General features: G+C 43.2%; 1 long non-coding RNA gene across 1 annotated transcript; it reads right to left on the minus strand.

Moving 5' to 3' along the window:
• Nucleotides 1-4,449: 4,449 nt before the first annotated feature.
• Nucleotides 4,450-10,104, minus strand: LOC124248448 (uncharacterized). Its single transcript, XR_006891044.1, has 3 exons — nucleotides 9,963-10,104; nucleotides 8,850-8,946; nucleotides 4,450-4,545 (listed from the first exon to the last, which is right to left on the minus strand). It is a non-coding gene; the product is annotated as an uncharacterized LOC124248448 (long non-coding RNA).
• Between the last annotated feature and the right edge of the window lie 8,386 nt (nucleotides 10,105-18,490).

An 18,490-nucleotide genomic window follows, 5' to 3' on the forward strand; every position in this document is an offset into this window, starting at 1 on the left:
CAGCCAGCGCTATGGACCGCTCCCTGAAGGCTCCCAGACATCCCCATTTCTTACTTTTGGTCATGCGCTCCCCTCTGCCTGGAGAGCTTGTTCCTCCTTTCCTCTATATTTTGAAATCCTACCCATCCCTCAAGCGACAGTTCAAATGTCACTCGTACTACTTTTCTATTATTGTGCAAAAAATTACCGTTACCTTAGTGGCTTAACCCAAAACCATTTATTACCTCCCAGCTCTGTAGGTCAGAAGTCTGAGCCTGCTCAGCCGGGTTCCCTGCTCGGGGTCTCACAGGGAGGAATCAAGGTACCGGCTGCCCTGGGCTTTTACCCGGAGGCTCTGGGGTGGAGTCCGCTTCCCAGCTCTTCCAGGTTGTCGGCGGAATTCAGTCCCTTGCAGTTGTAGAAATGAAGTCCCTTTTCTTGCCAGCTGTTGGCTGGTGTTGCTTTTGGCTCCTAGAGGTTGCTCTCAGGTCCTTCCACATGGCCTTCTCCATCTCAGCCACAGACAGCCTCCCTGGAGTCAAATTCCCTTTACCCTTCAAGTTTCCTCCTTCTAGAAGAAGACTCATGATGACATTGGGGCCGCCTGGATGGGCTCCCTTTTGCCAAATGAGGTAACAGTCATGGGGGTGATATTTCATCATATTCGCAAGGTTCCATCCACACTCAAAGAGGATGAGGCTATGGAAGAGTGAGAGTCACTGGGGGTCATTCTTAGAATTCGGCCCCCATATCGCCTCTTTCAGAAAGCCTTTTCTGATCCCTTCTGATGAGAGCTGTGTCCTTCCTCTGCCCCTCACAGCACTTTGTGATAAAGAACTCATTGTGTACACACTGGAGTTACTGACATCTATTCTCCTCTCTCCATAGGGAATAAGAGGCCTTGCTTACCTTCCATCTATCTTTCTTCGTGTTGGTTCCTCAAAGTCCCTGAATTACTTTTGTGCCAGAATATTTACTGGTATTATACTATATTTTAATACAGAAAGACACATAAAAGACAAAATCTTAACATGTTGAAAAAAATGTACAGAGCCATGAAATAAATGAAGTTTATAGAAAAGAAAGTGCTTGAATATAATTTTTTTCAATTTTTTTTTGTGGAAGATTAGCCCCGAGCTAACATCTGCTGCCAATCTTCCTCTTTTTTCTGAGGAAGATTGGCCCTGAGCCAACGTTCGTGCCCGTGTTCCTCTACTTTATATGTGGGATGCCTGCTACAGCATAGGTTGCCAAGCAATGTGTAGGTCCGCACCTGGGATCGGAACCCACAAACTCTGGGCTGTGAAGCAGAATGTGCAAACTTAACTGCTGCACCACTGGGCCAGCCCCTTGAATATAATTTTTATAAGTGTTTTCCATGACATTTTTTATGTCTTTTTGGTGGGCTAAATATGAAATATCTCTCTTGGTTCCTTTCACTGCTATTCCTTAAATAATGTTTTTATTGAGATATTAATTTTCTTTTTTGTAGGTAGTATGGTGGATTCCTATATAAACAGCGTTCAGTTGGAATTTAAAATCCAATTGAGGAGTCCTGTCTTTTAATTGGTGTGTTTTACCATTTATATTTATTGTGATTACTAATATATGTACACTTATTACTACCATGTAATTTTGTGTTTGTTTTTTTCCATGCTTTTATTTACTATTTTTTTCTTCTTTCCTGCCTTCTATTGAGTTGATAAATTTTTCTTTACTCTTCTTATTATAATGCTAGGTGTAATATTTTGGTGGTTGCCTTAAATTTTTAACATGCGTACCTATTTTTTTCTAACAAAATTTGAAGTTAGTCAGTATTTATATCCTCTCCCTGAATGAGGCAAGAATTTAGTGCATTTCAACTTCCTTCCAAACCCTCCTCCCATACTCAGCCTCACGTGGGTCTTTGTTTTAGTTTGTTTCTAAACATGCAAAAACTGTTATTATTATTGTTAATGGTCAATATATTTTTAGATTCAGATGTGTTACCGTATATTACCAATTTCTCTCTTCATCTTATTTTTCATATTCTACATTTCCTTTATTCTTTTCCATCCTTTGGTAATTTTTCAATGAGAGTATTTGGGCAGTAAACTTTCTAAGTCATTGGATATTTGAAAGAATTTACTATTTTAGTTTTGTTTTTTAAATTTTTTACAGCACAAAATTTCAAATATTTACGAAAATAGAGAGATTCTTATGTGTCACGATCTTTCACGTGTCCATCACAACTTCAACAACTACCAGTGCGTGGCCAACATCATTTCATCTATATATCTCCACTCACTTCCACTGTTTACTGATTATTTTGAAGCAAATTCTACATTATTATCAGACTGAAAACAAACACTAATTCATTAGGATCATCAAATATCCATTTGGTGTTTAAATTTCCCAATTCTCTCTTTTTTTGCTCTCTCTCTACAGTTTGATGTCCAAATCAGTACTCATACATTGCAATAGGCTGGTATGTCTCCAGTCTCAGTAATCTATAGATTTTCCTCTCTCTTTCTCTCTCACACTTTTTTCTTTGCAATGTATTTTTGGAGAAATGGAACCATTTGACCTATGGAATTTCCCATAGTCTGGATTTTGCTGATTGTGTCTCCTGGGTGTCATCTAACTGGTTCTTTGGTCCCCTGTGTTTCCTGTTAACCAGTAGTTAGATCAGAGGCTTGATCTTTCAGGTTCGATTGATTCTGGCCAGGATTTATATACAGAATATATAAATAATTCTCAAAACTCAATAATACAAAATCAAATGACGCAATTTAAAAAAGATGGGTAAAATATTTGAACAGACACTTCACTAAAGAAGGTATATGAGGGGCCAGCCCTGTGGCCTAGTGGTTAAGTTCAGCGTTCAGCGCACTCTGCTTCAGCGGCCCGGGTTCAGTTCCTGGGTGCAGACCTACACCACTCATTGGTGACCATGCTGTGGCAGCAACCCACATACAAAATAGAGGAAGATTGGAACAGATGTTGGCTCAGGGGGAGTATTCCTTAGAAAAAAAAAAAAAAGAAGGTATACGGGTGGTAAAAAGTACATGAAAAGATCCTCAAAATCTTTAGCTATTTGTATTTTAATTTTAAGTACAAATTAATGCCACAATGAGATACCTCTATCTAATTAGTGATCTAATTAGAATGGCTGACATGGAAAAGCGTGACGATACCAAGTGCTGGTGAGGATGTGGAGGAGCTGGAATTCTCATACACTATTGGTGGACTGTCAGACATACAAACACTTTGGAAAACAGTTTTGAGGCTTTTTAAACGGTTAAATACACACTTACCAGGGGCTGGCCCCGTGGCCGAGTGGTTAAGTTCGCGCGCTCTGCTGCAGGTGGCCCAGTGTTTCGTTAGTTCGAATCCTGGGCGCGGACATGGCACTGCTCATCAGACCACGCTGAGGCAGCGTCCCACATGCCACAACTAGAAGAACCCACAACGAAGAATACACAACTATGTGGGGGGCTTTGGGGAGAAAAAGGAAAAAATAAAATCTTAAAAAAAAAAAAAATACACACTTACCATCTGACCCAGCTATTCTACTCCTAGTTATTTACCCAAGAGAAATGAAAACATGTCTCTAGGCAAAGACTTGTACATTAATGTTCCTAACAGCTTTATCTGTAATATCCCCAAGCTGAGAACAACCCAAATGTCCATGAACAGATCAATGGATAAACATATTGTGGTATATCCAGACAATGGAATACAACTTAACCCCGTCCCCCAATTGGGATAAAATATTGATATACACAAAAACATAGATAACTCTCAAAATAATTATTCTGAGTGAAAAAAGCCAGACTACCCCCCCCAAAAGCAAATAGTGTATGATTCCATTTATATAAAATTCTAGAAAATGCAAGCTAATCTATACTGACAGCAATCAGATTGGTAGCCACATGGGGAGGAGGAGGAAAGGGAGGGAAGAGAGGTATGGGTTATAAAGGGACACGAGGAAACTTTTGGGGGTGATGGATATGTTCATTATCTGGATTGTGGTAACATTTTCACAGGTTTGCACATATGTCAAAACTCATCAGTTGTACACTTTAAATGTTGCAGTTTTTAGTATGTCAATCATATCTCAATGTAGTTGGCAGGATAATGGCCCCCAAAGATGCTCATGTCCTGATCCCCAGAACCTGTGAATATATTGCTTACATGGCAAAAAGGAATGAAAGTTGCAGATGGCGTTAAGGTTGCTAATCAGCTGACCTTAAAATAGGGAAACTATCCTGGATTATCTGCGTGGGCCCAAAAATCACAAGTGCCCTTAAAAGTGGCAACCCTTTAAATATATGGAGATTTTTCTAAACATTTTATTATGGAAAAATTTAAACCTCTACAAAAATATAGAGTAAAAGTATAGAGTATAGTATAATGAACCCCACGTGCCCATCACTTACCTTTAACAATGACCAACTCCAGGCAAATCTCATTTCATTTATAGCCTCATCTCCTTCCTTCATCCTTTACTGTTTTGAAGCAAATCCCAGATATCATATTGTTCTGTATATATGTATTTTAATACGTATAACTAGAAGATAAAGACTTCAAAAATAAACAGAATAATATCATTATCACTCAAATTTACAATAATCTCATGATATCATCAACTATCCAATAATTTATTCTTAAATGATAGTTTGATTGGGCATATGACCTTTTTTTAAAAAAAAATTCACATAAAAAGACCTTTCTGACTGTTTTTATAAGCATCAGACACTTAGAAGAGGAGTATGCAGTTCCGCCTCTAAGTTGCATAAGTGACAAATTTAGTGCCTATGCTAGTTATGAAAGAGGCTCATTTAGAAAGCTGGCGAACCATGCGCACTTTGGCGTGTGGTAAAAACTTTCTTCAGACTTGCAAAACAACAATTTTTCCCCCCCAAGGAAGTCCGGCCCTGAGCTAACATCTGCTGCCAATCCTCCTCTTTTTGCTGAGGCAGACTGGCCCTGAGCTAACATCCATGCCCATCTTCCTCTACTTTATATGTGGGACGCCTGTCGCAGCATGGCTTGATAAGCTGTGCATAGGTCCACGCCCAGGATCCAAACCTGCAAACCATGGTTCCTGAAGCAGAGCTTGAACTTAGCCGCTGCGCCAAAGGGCTGGCCCCATAAAACAATAATGTTAAAATTTAAATCTACCTCCTTTACGGAGTTCACATACAATTACACACCAATATGTCATTTTTAATCCAATGGAGGTTTATTATCGCAAATGTTCTAAGTTATAACTTAATTGTTAATTCCATTTCTTGTAACCTAATTGAAGCTATTTGTAGGCTCTTAGACCATTTGCAAAGTGTTTTCACATCTGTAGCAGAAATTTCCCTGGGCCCTTCAGCCTCTGGAGGCACTCGGACTGTGATATGATAATAAGTCTGCTATTCCCTGGGGCCGTTTTACAAACCACCAAGTCCTACACATCCTGACTAGCTGCCAGGTGTCTGCGGGGGGCCCCTGGTTGCCCCGAGATTATCTCGGTACGGAGCGCTGCTACTGCTGCGTGAAGCATCTGGGTTGCAAGCTGTTTGCAGCCACAACACCTACACCCAGAGATTCCGCCTGCCCTCTCCGCAGCCCGTCTGTTCTGGAAAGCACCTCGGACCCGAGGTACAGCGACCAGTGAGCAGCTGGATGCTCTCATTCCACAACCTTCTCGTCAACTGCTTGGGTCCTGGTACAGAGCTGACCACGTCCTACGCATCCTGTCTTAGCCTTGGGCGGTTTCGATGCTTAGGAACCAGGATCTGTTCTCTTTCCCTCTTCCAGTGCTGTGCCAAGTGGCCAGCCTCCTCATTGAATTTTGCTCACTTGCTTGCTCTTTCCTGAAAAGCATCCTTTCCTTCTTTCCCAGCTCCCCCCAGCCACTGGCCCTGGAGTTGTCAGTCATTTTGACCTAAGGCTCATGTTCCTCTGTGAGGTTTCACTTCACACATATGATAACTGATGCTCACAGCAATGCCATGAGGTAGGAAAAGCAGGCATTATCCTCATTTCAAGACCAAACCGAGGCTTAGAAAGAGTCAAGTAGGGCTTCAGAGGGCATAAACCTGTGAAGGAATGACTTGAATCAAAGATTGTTGGAGGTAAGGCCAGATGGCTGCTTCACTTGGGGAATGAAGGACCTGAAGAAGAAAATCATGGGCACCCGGACCTCTGAGAGGGGAGACTTGGCCCCCAGACAGAGCCATTCAGAGTTTCCCAGTGGGTTTCCTCTGCATAATCCACACCAACAGCCGGGAGTCCGAGGTGGGGAAGGCCTGACTTTGATACCAGGTGAAAACACCGGGAGCTACCCCTTAGTGACTGCGTACAATGGGGCAGGTTCTGGGTTATGTGTTTTACATATATTATCTCCTTTAATTCTTGCAGTCACCTGAGAGCTAAGTATTGTTTTCCTCATTTTACAGATGTGGACTCTGAGGCTTCCAGAGATTTAAATAAATTGTCCAAGGCCACCAGCTATCAAGCAGCGGAGGTGGCTTCCAGTATGGGTCTGTGTGACACTTGAGTCCATGACTTTAGCCACTCTGCTATATTTCCTTTCGGAGACTGAAGTTCTTAAACACCTAGTAGGCTTTATTTCAGGGACGGAATTAGACAGGTAGACTCAGTCTGTCTCCAGTTAAAGGGACTGATTTTCTGCTGCTTGTGTCTGAGAAACGTTTCTCAGAGACTCAGCAGCTCTTTGATCTCTCGATGGACCAACCTGTTGCTGCCCCGTGGTCCTTGGTACCCAAGAACTCACATCCTTGGTTGAGGTTTTATTCTTCTAGCTTGTTGAAAATTCCTTCGATTTCTTCTCACCGTCTGCCTTTTTTTAAACTTATTCTCAGACTGACTTAGGATTCCTGACTTAGCCTGCTGGCATTATCCAGAGGGAGCCACTTTCCTGATTACTGTTCACCAAGATCTGCCAACATCCCTTGCCATCCTTAGGTTCAACCAGTGTTGGGTTCATCAGCCCAACTTACCACCTGGTTTAGATGCAGCACGTCTCCCCAGCATCCCCCTCTCCCAGGCTGGCTTTTCTGAACCCACACACGCATGTCCCCAGAGACGACAGCGTCCACTTCCTGCTGCTTCTGAGTGTAGCTGTGAGGCCCCAGCTCTAGCTCAGCTTTGCCACCTGGGAGCAGCCAGGCTGTCATCTGGTTCAACAAGTTCTGTCAGTTAACCCCAACCCAGGGAGATACTCCTCGTTGGAGGCACGTGTGTACCTGCCAGGAGCGTGCAGACTCACAAGAGGTATTTGGGCCCTGCCTCCGGAGCTGCGGTTTAGAACCACCTCCTGGAACTTTCGGTAGACTTGAATTTGGGGAGGAAGTCTGCTGGCTAGTGGACACCTATCATTTGTGCCCATATGAAGAACCAGAAGACATTTCTTCTAGTCCTCACGTAATTCTGGGAGAGGGTGAAACCCTTCTTGAGGGCTTTTAAGGCATCGAGCCCGTCCTAATGGCACACTTTAACTTTTGCAGTCTTAAACTGCTAACGAACGTGGCAGACTTCAGGCCGTGGTGGGGAACCCACAGAGTTGTAGCTGCCCCTGTTCCTGCTGCCGTGCTGGCTGCTCAGGAGTTCCTCCAAGTTTGTTTTCACTTATGGTTACAAGCATAAGTTTTCACTTCTACTCTGGCCAAGCTGTGGTCCTTGGTACTGGTCTAGCCCCTGCTAGAAACAAGTATAAAACTAGACAAAATATATGACGTGACTGTTTTCAGTCATTTAACAACAGGCAGTACCGGCCTGTGCTCCTTGAGGAAAAGGAAGCTCATGGGGTGAGCCCCATCTGCCCTGACTTTGGGCAAATTGGATCTGGGGACAATTTCTACGGCATCACCAGGTAGAGCTCAAACAGAGCGTGGGGTCCCTCTGAGCTGAGGAAGCAGAGATCAGAGTGTGGGGCTCTTGATGTGGCTTGAATCTGTGGGCTGGGGGGCGGGCACTGGAGAAGTGGGAGCAGTGTGTGTGTGGAGAGGGGTGGTGCATGGATACTGTGAGACATGTAATCAATGGGACAGAGTGGAGAGCCCAGACATAAACCCACACATATACGGTTAATTTGATTTTTGACAAAAGGGCCAAGGTAATTAAATGGGGAAAGAGTCTATTTCATTGGAATAGACTGGATATCCATATTAAAATCAAAAAGAACTTTGATGGGGCTGGCCTGGTGGATAGTGGTTAAGTTCGCACGTTCCACTTCCGTGGCCTGGGGTTGGCAAGTTTGGATCCTGGGCACAGACCTAGCACTACTCATCAAGCCATGCTGAGGTGGCGTGCCACATAAAATAGAGGAAGACTGGCACAGACATTAGCTTAGCAACAATCTCCCTCAAGCAAAAAGAGGAAGATTGGCAACAGATGTTAGCTCAGGGCCGATCTTCCTCATGAAAAAAAAAAGAATTTTGACCTTATTTCATAACATATACACAAAGTAACTGAAAACAGATTATGAACCTAAATGTAAAAGGTAAAACTATAAAATTCCTAAAATAAAACACGGGAGAAAAATCTTTGAAACCTTGGGCTAAGCAAGATTTCTTAGGATGTAAAAAGCAGAAAACATAAAAGAAAAAATTATAAGTTGAACTTCATCAAAATTATAATTTCTCCTCTTTGAAAGACATCATTAAAAGAAATGAAATGAGAAGGCACATAATGGGAGAAAATATTGTCAACACACATCTGTCAAAGGATGTTTTCCTGGAATATACAAAAAATTCTTACAACTTAATAATCATGAGACAAACAACCCAATTGAAGACGGGCTAAAGACTTGGACAGACACTTCACCAAAGAAAATATACAAATGGCCGATAAGCACATGAAAAGAGGCTCACCATGTCGTCAGACTTCATTCAAGAGTTCTTGGAGTGACTGGAACTCTCATGCATCGCTGATGGCAGTGGAAAATGGTACATCCACTTTGGCAATTTTCTGTAAAGGTAAACATACACCGACCAAATGACCCAACAATTTTATTACTAGACATTTACCAAAGAGAAATGAAAATATGCATTCAGGAAAAGACTTGTACATGAATGTGTGCATAGCAGGTTAATTCATAAGAGCCAGACCAGGAAACAACCCAGATATCTCTCAACAGGTGAAGAGATGGACAAACAATGGAAGACTACTCAGCAATAACAGGAATGAATGATTGACATATGCCACGACATGAATGAATTGCAAAAATACTATGCTGAGCAAAAGAGCTGGACACAAAAGAGGTCGTACTGTCTGATTTTACTTCTTTGATGCTGCGGAACAGGCAAAACTACCCATTAGTCTCAGAAAGTAGATCAGTGGTTTCCAGGTGTAGGGAAGATTGATTCAAAGGGGTTGGAGGGTGGGGGGAATGTTATACAGCTTGATTGGGTGATATTTACAGGAGTTTATACAGTTGCCAAAACTCAAGTGACTGTGTACTTAAGATACGTGCGATACATGGTATGTAAATTTATATCTCAATAAAATTGATTAAAAAAATAAAGACCACAGACCTCATGCAGGAAAGAGATTGGTCACTGCTTCTCACTGATGTGCGACCTTACACAAGTTACTTATCTACGTCTAAATTTGTTTATCTGTTAACTGGACTATTACTGGTATCAATTTCACAAGGTTGTTGCAAGGATTTAATAAGATATGATATGCTGTTTTTTCAGGGTCTGGCATGGAACTTAACATCAAAGGTAGCTCCAATTACTGCTATTCACGGACTTTTCCTAATCCAGTCACGAAAGAATGTGGTTCACGCTTCGTCTCGTTTTCAGAAGAGCTGCCGCTACGGATCTCAGAGTAGATGTGCACCTTTGCCCACCACGCACAGGTCGTGCAGGCGGGACAGACAGATCACACCCTGGGAAAAGCACCTTCTCTTATGCCACCTATTAACAGGGAAGTTGCGCTAATTCCCTCCCCCAGCTGAGCTGGAGTACAAAACCGTGTACCTGGATACAGAGAAGCACCTCAGCCCTTTAAGATGAAATGAAATTTCTTGGGACACGGCTGTCCAGTGAAATCCAGGCTTCCTTGAGTTAAAATGGACTCATTTGATCCAGCGAGGTGTTAGAACAACATGTTGCTCTTAGATTCGTGTGTGGTGTTACGTTTTGCTAAGCTTTTCTGCCCTCCTTGATACTAACAGCTTGCCTGGCGACTTGAACCCGCCCTGCCCACAATTAGGCCCTCTGCCACTTACCTCGTGATTACTATCTCAGTAACAACTCATTTGAGCCTACCACCCTCTCCCATACGCACACCAGTTTCATCTCACCTGACCAGCCAACCCTGCACCGTCTCCTGCAGAACCTGTCGCCCGGCTGGCTCCTGCCTGCTGACAGCTCTTCCCTTGGAGCCTCCAGAAGTAAGGACCCTCCAGACCAAGGAGTCCTCTGCTGGCACCTGTGGGAAGCGGGAAGCACTTTTTGCTTTAAGCTTATCTGAACTCCTAATCTGAAGAATCAGAGCTGCCTTCCCTCAGCCCGCAAGAGATTTCAGTCTCAGATAAGAAGTGAGGATGCACAATGGGTTGAGGTTCAGACGGGGCAGAGGAAGCTAGGTTTGACACCGCGTGTGCAAGACACTGCTTGATCCGTCTTTGTAGCTCCCATTGTAGGGGGGCCTTCCTGCTGGCAGCTTTCCTCTATTTTGACTTTTGATTCCTTATGTCCCCTTTTCTTTGAGTTTGGCTCAAGTCAATTTAAAAACACACTCAGTATGACAACGTGCAGATTATTCTATGTGTTCCTTTAGGCGATTTGCTTAGTGGTAGAGGATGGGCTTCAGCCTTAGGAGACCGGATTTGGCTATTCTCTCTGCTGTTTATCGGCTGTGGCGCTTGGGGTAGGGCCTCTGCTCAGCCACCGTGGCCTTTCTTCTCACGGACCGTGCCGAGCTCATGGCTCCTTCAGGGTCTTTGCATTGGCCATTCCCTCTGCCTGGGACCCCTTCATCCAGATCTTCTGAGGAAAGTTTCCTCCTGTCGAAGGTCATCTCTCCAGATAGAACTTTGCTGACCACCATTTCTAAAACACCTACCCCCCCCTCCAGTCACTATTGCGTTGTCTTCTTTTCATTTTTTCAGAGCATTTGTCACTTACTTGTTTATCGTCTGTCATCCTCAATTAGAACAAAACCTTCTAGAGACCAGAACAGGACCTTCTCTCTTCTTCACGACTATATCCCTCGAGCTTAGAATTGTTCCTGGCACACACATAGTCACTTCTTAGTAAGTATTTATGGAATGAATCAACGAGTTAGCACCTCTAAGCCTTGGTTTCTCTGTCTGTAAAATGGAGAGAACAGTCCCTCCCGACAGGTGTCGTGAAGATTCTATGAGAAAATGTTTGTAAACCACTGAGCACGATGCTCGGCAGATAGTCAGTGTGCTAGAAACGGTGGGCCTAGTTATTGCTATTCCTACCTGCACTTCTCCCTCCTGGGTTTATGAGCTCATCTAGGGCACAGATCACATCTTATTCATATAGTTCATATTGCTATGCATATAGTAGGCATTCAATAAAACATAGTTTAAATGAAATAAAATTTCCTCCTAATAAGTCAAGGCCCCAAATGAATGAAATAAAAAACACACCCACTCCAGGTAAGCTCATCTCTTAGACTCAGCCCATGAGCACTCCTCCCTGAGAACTTTCCAGACTGTCCCGTCCTGGGAAGGCCAGGGGATTAGGTGACTGCTCCCGGTGCGGACTTCAACCAGAGCACGTGGACATTTGATTCCACTCACGTGCTCGTAGGTCCGTTTTCCTCTACGAGGCTGCATGTGCCTTGAGTCTTCCTTATCTTTCCATCCTCCCGGCTGGCCCCTCGCCTCCCGGCACTCAGTACAGAAGGGCTGAAGGACAGGGTAGTGGTGAAAGGACAATGGCGTGGTTCTTAACACAGTGTCTTCAACTCTCTCTGTGTACCTCATTTCACACAGACGCGCCCCAGATGGTTCTTGGCTTATACTAGACATTCAGTAGTGTTCATTGAGTTAAACTGAAAAGTTCAGTATAAACTGAATCTTTTTGGTAAACAAAAGCATATTTAAAAGGACAGGGAAAACTCGCTATAGTTGGCCCTTTGTAATATGTATAAGTACGCCTTAATTATTGGTTTTTTCAATTTCATGTTCATTTTATTAGATGTGGTAAATGTGAAATATATTTGAGAATATATTTATACTTTCCCCCCAAATCAACTTATAAACACTTTCAGAGAACAAATTACTTTAAGAAAAAAAAAAATCTTCAGTGGTTACATCTTGGGGGTTCATTAGTTTGAAGTGAAAATTCTCTCCAACCAGATAACACACTCCTTTTCAAGTTTTATAGTCTTCTAAGTTTACCTTAAGTTTCCTCTGGGCCTTAACTAGAAGAATAAAAACCGAATTCAGCCAAGACTTTTAGAAATGTCACTCCTCCTCAATTAATCTGCATCCGGCAACAATAGGCAGTGGGGTGGTATGTTCTCAATTGTTAATTAGTAACTAACCTAAGTGTTACACAACTGTTACTAGAAGGGAGTGTGGACTCCTGGGGTCTGCATAAGTGGGGTTTAAATAGCAGTATAGAAAACCTTAGGATTAGTTTTTCCTTTTCTAATGGTTTATCTGTAGCTATTGGGAAAAACATCTCTTTACAGTAGCAACATGACTGCATCCATTTAATACTTGATGGTGAAACACTGTGTGCTAGGCTAAAGGAAATAGCAAGAACTTTAAGAACTGGTCCTTTCCCCAAAGTAACTTTGGCCAGGCATCTGTAACACCAGTGTGTTTTTCCACAGATACTCTTGAAAAATATTTGAATAAAGCCCCAATTCAAAAATGGTTTTAAAATGACTAGAACTCAGTTCATTGTGATCTAACATAGTGTATTTTGATAGATACCAGGAAGAAATACATGTACATTCCTCTTCATGGAATGTTTGCACTGGGGAAAACAGAAGCCAGAGCAGGCTCTGTTGATGGCCAGTGGCCTTTGTGACACCTCCGTACTTGAAAATGTCTGTTTTCAGTATTTTAGGCTAGGCTTCTCTTGCTTGCTAATGGCAAAGACTCAATTTAACTTTCTGGAATCTCTATCAAGTAGATTTTCATTCTTTTCCAATGCTGCCTAGTAATTATAAACAGAGTTCTTATGGAGGATGACATTGTGGGCCAGTCTATGGCTATAGGATTGGGAACATTTACAAAATGCTGGCTGTTATGGACTGAATTGTGTCTCCCTATAATTTGCACGTTGAAGCACTAACCCGCTAATAGGTGGTATTTGAAGGTGGGGCCTTTGGGAGATAATTAGGTGTAGATGAAGACGTGAAGGTGGGGCCCACATGACGGGATTAGTGACCTTATAAGAGACACCAGAGAGCTTGCTTCCTCTTTCTCTCTCTGCCATGTGGGATTACAATGTGAAGACGGCAGTCTGCAAGCTAGGAAGAGAGCCCTCACCGGGGAACCAGGTTAGCTGGCACCTTGATCTTGGACTTCCCAGCCTCTAGAAAAATAAATTCCTGTGGGTTAAGTCACTTAGTCTATGATGTTTTGTTATGGCAGCCTGAGCTGACTAATGCACTAGCTTTAATCACATGAGCTACAGACAAACAAACACCTCATTCATTTATTCATTCTTTCGTTCATTCAGTTGTTCATTCTACCACTACCAGTTTGGGTACTGAAGAATCAATGGTAAACAAGGATGAGTAGAAGTCCCCACCTTATGGATAACAGTCTTGGAGAGGCAGACATTAACTGAATAACACTAGTAACACAAATCAGGCTAAATATTCAGTGGTGACACGTGGCATGAAGGTGAGGTCCTTGGAGCAGAGGGAACATGGAAGGCCAAAGAAAAAAGATGGTGAGGCTGAGTCTCAGAGAGGGAGGGGACTGTGGCACCTAGCAAGGCTGGAGGATGGGCAAGGACACATCTTCAAGGGCTTGGAGGCGGCATCAAGGAGGGACATTAAATAGGGCTGTCTATGATCAGATCTGTGGGCAATGATGGTAGCCTGAACAGGGTGGTTGTGGTGACAGAAGATGGGGAGTTTGAATAAATATTTAAGAGAAAGAATGGACAGAGTTTGATGACTGAATAGATGTTAGAGATGAGGGAGAGATGGAGTCAAGCATGATTCCTAGGTTTCTGGCTTGAGAAAATGGATGAACACTTGTGCCATTCACTTAGACAGGAAATACTGAAAGAGGACAGGATGGGGAAGAAAGACTATATATTCCATTTTAGACAAGCTGAGTTTGCAATACTTTGAGACAGCCAAGAGGAAATATCAAGCAGGCAGTTGGCTGTGACTGGATATGGATAGCCAGCACTATTCAATAGACCTTCCTGTGATGGTGGAAATATTCTATATCTATACTCTCTAATATTTTAGCCACTACCCACATGTGGCCATTTAAATTTAAATTAACTAAAATTAAAAATTTGGTTTCTCAGTTTGCACTAGCCACAATTCAAGTGCTCAATAGCTGCATGTGGTCAGCGACTCTCGCATTGGATGGTGCACTCCTAGAGCCCAGAGAAGCAGTTTAGGTTGGAAGTATAAAAACTCAATCCAAGTGTAGATGAGGTTTAAGATTGTGGATAAGACTGTCTAGGAAGAGGGTAGTCAGTGAAAAGAGGAAATGGCTAGAACTGAGCCTCCAGGACCTTCAGCCTAAAAAGGCTGGTGAGGAAGAATGAGTCTTGAAAGGGCACAGAGAAGAAGCAGTCAGAGAGGGAGGAAGGAAACCATGAGGGCATTGTCCTAGAAGTCAAGGGGGAAGAATGTTTTCAGAAGGAGGGAACGAGCATCAGCTGAGCGCTCCTGGAAAGTCAAGGAAGATGAAGACTGAAAATGTTTGTTGCATCAGTGGAATGGAAGTCCCTGGTGACTTCAGCAAGGGCTGTTTCAGAGAAGGGATGGGCTGAACAGCAGACTGGATGAGTAAGGGGCAGGTGAGGTAACGGGGAGAGAAATGCCAGCAGAAGGTAAGAAACCATGAGCTCTGTGTTCCATAACATGGATAAATCAGAGAAGGACTTAAACCAGATCAAGACATGGTCAGCAGCAGAGAGAGATGTCTTCTAGGCGCTGAGTTTACCTTGCAAAGTTACCAGTTTTGAATCTTTTGTCATGAATATGGGGAGGTACACCTCTGCTGTTCCTCCTTCCTACCCTAACTATCTTGGAGAGTGGTGTGAGCTAGACTATGCAGGGCTCGGAGGCTGTGTTAACTGCATGTTATCCTAACAGCAATGGAAAGCAATTGAAGGCATTTCTTTTTTTCTATCTTTTTAAACACTTGCTATCTAGAATTTAGACCAAACACAAGAAAATAGAAAAGTATAATAAACCTCCATGTACTCCTCATCACCTGGCCCCAACACCCTTCCTTCAATCCTGTCCCAGCCATATGTCCATCCACTTTGATGGGAGAGTTTTAAGCATGGGAGTGTCATGATTACATTTCTGCTAAAAAGATCATTCTTGCTGCTCCGTAGAGCAGGAGTTGGCACACTTCATCTTTTACTTTTATTTTTTGGTGAGGAAGATTGGCTCTGACCTAACATCTGTGCCAATCTTCCTCTATTTTGTATGTGGGATGCTGCCACAGCATGGCTTGATGAGCTGTGTGTAGGTTGACGCCTGGGATCTGAACCTGTAAACTCAGGGCTGTGGAAGCGGAGCACACAAACCCAAACACTACACCACGGGGCCAACCCCCAAACTTCCTCCTTAAAGGGCCAGAGAGTAAATATTTTAGGGTTTGCAGGCTGTCCAGTCTCTATCACAACCACTCAGCTCTGCTGTTGTGGTGTGAAAGCCGCTGTAGACAACATGTACACAAATAAGTGTGGCTGTGTTCCAATGACACTTTACTTAAGGACACTGAAATTTGAATTTCATATAATTTTCATGCATCACAAAATATTCTTCTCCTTTGGATTTTTTCCCCCAACCATGAAAAAATGTAAAAATCATTTTTGCTCACAGGCAACACAAAAGTAGGAGGAGAGCCAGATTTGGCCTGATGTTTGGGAACCCCGAGGGTGGAGAATGAGCTGGAGGCAGCAAGAGGAGACGCACAAGACCTGCCTGAGGCGGATGCAGGAGTCAGGAACAAAACCTCACTGGATCTAGCAGACACAAAAGACAGCATGGTAAGCATTTATTAAGGACCACCAACTCTACATTTACTGAGTACATACTACACCCTAGGCACAATGTTAGGGCTGAAGATATAGAAATAAAGGAATAACAAAGAGTTTTTGCCACTGAGTCTAGTTGGGGAGACAGATGTGTTTTTTTCTATATGGTAAGTGTCATAATAAACAAATTATATATATATATATGGCTATGGAATATGGATGAGATGTTGACTAATTCTGTTTGAGAAACATCAAACATGACTTCCAAGAATGACATTTAGGGTGGCACTTAAAAGATGAGTGGAGGGGCCGGCCCGGAGGTGCAGTGGTTAAGTGTGCATGTTCCACTTCAGCGGCCAGGGGTTCACGGGGCCGCCTGTTCGGATCCTGGGTGCGCACATGGCACTGCTTGGCAAGCCATGCTGTGGTAGGCGTCCCATGTATAAAGTAGAGGAAGGTGGGCATGGATGTTAGCTCAGGGCTAGTCTTCCTCAGCAAAAAGAGGAGGATTGGCAGCAGATGTTAGCTCAGGGCTAATCTTCCTAAAAAAAAAAAAAAAAAAAAGTAGAATCTTACCATATAGGGCAGGAGGGGAAGGTACTGAAGGCATCAACATGTGCAAGGAGGCTTGAAACTCAAGCTCCTCCCTATCTCTCTCTTCTGAATTACTGCTGACTGGAGAGGAATGCAGGAGAGAACCAAACAAATGTGTAGGCTAAGAAATCTGGGAACGTGGAGTATCTGAGGTTTCCAGTGGGAAGATAATTGGCGGAATATTCAATGGTCCTACATGATTCAGGCCCTGGCTGTATCTTCCATCTCTCTTACAATTCCCCTCCTTGTTCACTCAGCAACAGGCACATGGGCCTTTGTGCTGTTTCTTTAAATGCCACGCACACCTCTGCCTCAGGCCCTTTGCCTTTGCTGTTCCCACTGCGTAGAGTCTGATTCCCTCCCTCACTTCATTCCTCAGACTCCTTCTCTGCCCACCCTATCTACACAGATGTTATCCTCTGAGATTTACCTATCTGCTCCCCCACCCACAGCATTATCATAAGCTCATCCATTTGTTTGTCGTCTAGCTCCCCTACTAGAATATAAGCTTCATGAAGGCAATCTTCACGTTGTGTGGGCTGTGGGATCTAGAAGAGTGCCCGGCAAAGTATAGACACACAGAGTATTAGTAAAAGGAATCAACAAAAGCAGGGGGAAGAGAGCAGAGAAGGATGCACGATGGGTTGGAGGTGGAGGGAATGGTACCGCAGGAGTGCAAGTCCCATAGCCTCTATTTTCCTGGCTAAGTAAGAAGGGAGTTCATCTTCTGAGAGGGGAGAGGGATGCAAGGCTTGGCACATCTGTGGGAAACGGGAAAGAACATCACATAGGAGGAAGTTGGGAACTCAAACATTTGAACTCAAGCCAGACAGATAATTAATTCTGTGCTCGGGGGTGAGGTGAGGTCCAAAAGAGAAGACAGCTCCCCACCCAGCTTGTGGTAATTTGACTTATCTTTCTTGGCGATGAATACAGAATTAGAGAGTAGGGAGAAGCAAGGAGAGGCTCTTGACAGGATAGGCAGGTGGGGGTGAGAGGAAGAAGGTGGAACCTGGAAGGGAGAAGACAACCCACCTGAGAGCCATGTGGGGATGGTAGAGAATGTGAAGGAATGAAACTGAAGCCTAGATGAGGTTTCTTTGATTTCATGCTTCTACGATTTAAGGAGAAAAAAAAAAAAACCCCAAACAAAACCCTCAATGTAAACATACCTGCCATTTGGCAGCAGGGAATTCTGAATTGGCTGAAAGTGAGTTTCGGGACATAGTGCCAGCTGCTGTCCCTTTTTTCTTCCCTCTCCTTGGGCAGGGCATTTGTGAAAACAGGCAGTGGAGAAACAGAACTGGACCATCTTATTTTTAATTCTTCTCTCCTTGCTTCTACTTCCATTTTTATTAATAAGCCAGGGCTGCCAATGCTCATACGACATATGATTTACTTTTGTGTGTGGCCAGTTTTGGGGTAGTAGAGAGAGATGTTTTTTCCTTGTTGAGAACTGGAGGTTTAGCGATCGATATCCAGAATTCTTTTTCTTGATAACTGTAGATCATGTTATCTTAGGTTGTTTCTGAGATTTCTTTGTATGCAAGAAAATAATGAAAATCAGTGCAATATGAAGCATATTTCTTGGCACTAAACAATCTCCTTATGAGCTGCAAGTTGCCAAAAGGATTCTTGCTTTCCACAAATGTGCTTAATTTCAGCATTAGAGTTTCTTTTTTCTTTTTTTTTTTGAGGAAGATTAGCCCTCAGCTAACATCTGCTGCCAA

Source organism: Equus quagga, chromosome 12, assembly GCF_021613505.1.
Source record: "Equus quagga isolate Etosha38 chromosome 12, UCLA_HA_Equagga_1.0, whole genome shotgun sequence".
Classification (NCBI taxonomy): domain Eukaryota; kingdom Metazoa; phylum Chordata; class Mammalia; order Perissodactyla; family Equidae; genus Equus; species Equus quagga.